Source organism: Heterodontus francisci, chromosome 17 (genome assembly GCF_036365525.1).
Source record: "Heterodontus francisci isolate sHetFra1 chromosome 17, sHetFra1.hap1, whole genome shotgun sequence".
Lineage (NCBI taxonomy): Eukaryota > Metazoa > Chordata > Chondrichthyes > Heterodontiformes > Heterodontidae > Heterodontus > Heterodontus francisci.
Genome location: NC_090387.1, coordinates 71038964 through 71042037, shown reverse-complemented (window position 1 = coordinate 71042037; position 3074 = coordinate 71038964).

The following is a 3074-nucleotide window of genomic DNA, read 5'->3' as shown; positions in this document are numbered from 1 at the left end:
GTGTGTGACTGGGGGGAGGTCTGCAACGGGCTTGTGTGCGTGTGTGACTGGGGGGAGGTCTGCAACGGGCTTGTTTGCGTGTGTGACTGGGGGGAGCTCTGCAACGGGCTTGTGTGCGTGTGTGACTGGGGGGAGTTCTGCAACGGGCTTGTGTGCGTGTGTGACTGGGGGGAGGTCTACAACGGGCTTGTGTGCGTGTGTGACTGGGGGGAGCTCTGCAAGGGGCTTGTGTGTGTATGTGACTGGAGGGAGCTTTGCAAGGGGCTTGTGTATGATGGGGGGAGCTCTGCAACGTTCTTGTGTGTGTGTGACTGGGGGGAGCTTTGAAAGGGGCTTGTGTGTGTGTGTGACTGGGGGGAGCTTTGAAAGGGGCTTGTGTGTGTGTGTGACTTGGGGGAGCTCTGCAAGGGGCTTGTGTGTGTGTGTGACCGGGGGGAGCTTTGAAAGGGGCTTGTGTGTGTGTGTGACTGGGAGGATCTCTGCAAGGGGCTTGTGTGTGTGTGTGACTGGGGGGAGGTCTACAAAGGGCTTGTGTGTGTGTGTGACTGGGGGGAGGTCTGCAAGGGGCTTGTGTGTGACTGGGGGGAGTTCTGCAAGGGGCTTGTGTGTGACTTAGCAGAGCTCTGCAAGGCGCTTGTGTATGTGTGACTGGGGGGAGGTCTGCAAGGGGTTTGTGTGTGTGTGTGACTGGGGGGAGGTCTGCAAGGGGCTTGTGTGTGTGTGTGACTGGGGGGAGGTCTGCAATGGGCTTGTGTGCGTGTGTGACAAGAGGGAGTTCTGCAAGGGGCTTGTGTGTGTGTGTGACTGGGGGGAGTTCTGCAAGGGGCTTGTGTGCGTGTGTGACTAGGGGGAGCTCTGCAAGGGGCTTGTGTGTGTGTGACTGGGGGGAGCTCTGCAAGGGGCTTGTGTGTGTGTGACTGGGAGGATCTCTGCAAGGGGCTTGTGTGTGTGTGTGACTGGAGGGAGCTTTGCAAGGGTCTTGTGTATGATGGGGGGAGTTCTGCAAGGGGCTTGTGTGTGTGTGTGACTGGGGGGAGTTCTGCAAGGGGCTTGTGTGCGTGTGTGACTAGGGGGAGCTCTGCAAGGGGCTTGTGTGTGTGTGACTGGGGGGAGCTCTGCAAGGGGCTTGTGTGTGTGTGACTGGGAGGATCTCTGCAAGGGGCTTGTGTGTGTGTGTGACTGGAGGGAGCTTTGCAAGGGTCTTGTGTATGATGGGGGGAGCTCTGCAAGGGGCTTGTGTGTGTGTGTGACTTGGGGGAGCTCTGCAAGGGGCTTGTGTATGATGGGGGGAGCTTTGCAAGGGGCTTGTGTGTGTGTGTGAGACTGGGGGGAACTTTGCAAGGGGCTTGTGTATGATGGGGGAGCTCTGCAAGGGTCTTGTGTATGATGGGGGGAGCTCTGCAAGGGTCTTGTGTATGATGGGGGGAGCTCTGCAAGGGGCTTGTGTGTGTGTGACTGGGGGGAGCTCTGCAAGGGGCTTGTGTGTGTGTGTGACTTGAGGGAGCTCTGCAAGGGGCTTGTGTATGATGGGGGGAGCTTTGCAAGGGGCTTGTGTGTGTGTGTGAGACTGGGGGGAACTTTGCAAGGGGCTTGTGTATGTGTGACCGGGGGGAGCTCTGCCTGGAACGTGTGTGTGTGACTGGGGGGGAGCTCTGCAAGAGACTTGTGTATGTGTGACCGGGGGGAGCTCTGCCTGGAACTTGTGTGTGTGTGACTGGGGGGGAGCTCTGCAAGAGGCTTGTGTATGTGTGACCGGGGGGAGCTCTGCCTGGAACTTGTGTGTGTGTGACTGGGGGGAGCTCTGCAAGAGGCTTGTGTATGTGTGACCGGGGGGAGCTCTGCAAGAGGCTTGTGTATGTGTGACCGGGGGGAGCTCTGCCTGGAACTTGTGTGTGTGTGTCTGGGGGGGAGCTCTGCAAGGGACTTGTGTGTGACTGGGGAGAACATCAGGTAACGCAGTGAATGGCGGGCTGAATTTTACGCTGCCCCAGCGGGTCGGATGGTGGCATAGGGGTGGCTTAAAATTGAGCGGCAGGCTCCGGGAGGCCTACCGGCCCCGCTTCTGCCTCCACCTCCGGACCAGTTTACAGTGTCAGGTGGGGGGTGGAAAATGGCCCGACCATCCGAGGCCAATCAAGGCCCTTAATTGGCCACTTAATGGCCACTTAAGGGCCCTTGCCAGCCTCCATGGGTATTTTACCCCTGGCAAGCGGTGTACTGGGGATGTGAAAGGCCGACCAGCGATAGCTGCCAGCCTTTCCGTGCCCCGGGGAGGGGCATGGCTGTTGGGCACAGGATGCCCGATTGTGGGCAGCCCCCCTCCCCCCAAACGACCACTCCATCCTCACCAGTGAAGGACCGATCCCACTGGTGAGGCATGCCGCTACTTACGTTCCCTCCTCGATCCATGGTGTTGACTGGGCTGCAGTCCCAACAGTGGCCACGGCTCTCGGAGGCGCTACTGGGATGAAGAGCTGCCGGCCTGCTGATTGGCTGGCAATCAAGTGGGTTGAAATCCGGCCTCGGGACAATTAAAGCCTGGGGACCCATAAAATACGGGACGGATCCCCGGGCTAGGCGGAAGGGGGTTCACCATCGACTTTCACGTCGGAGTCTGGCTCCCATCCAATAACCGTAAAATTCCAGCTGGCATCTCAATTGCTGCCCCCCCACTACAAGGTTGGGGTGGAGGGGGAGGGGAATGACTGGCGCCATTATGTAAAATCACCACCCGCCGCATAATTGCGACGGTACAGCTGCTCACGTCACAAGCGAGGCTGTCTCCTTTTTGTGTACCTACCACCGCTCCCAGTGTGGAAAGCTCTGTCTGCAGTTAGAGGCTCGTCCACTGATTTGTTAATGAGAACCATATAAGACAGAAGTTAACTGTGAATACTTGACGAGCTTGACTGATTTAAGGCATCTTCTGAAGACCAGAACAGTTTCAGTTTTAAGACCGGTGTAAAAGCAAATGAATGAATCTCATACATGAGGGCTTATCGAGTCTACCATGTGGCTTAAACTGAAGTGATATTGCGTCCTGTGACTCCAGCTACAGAAATAAAAATCTTTAT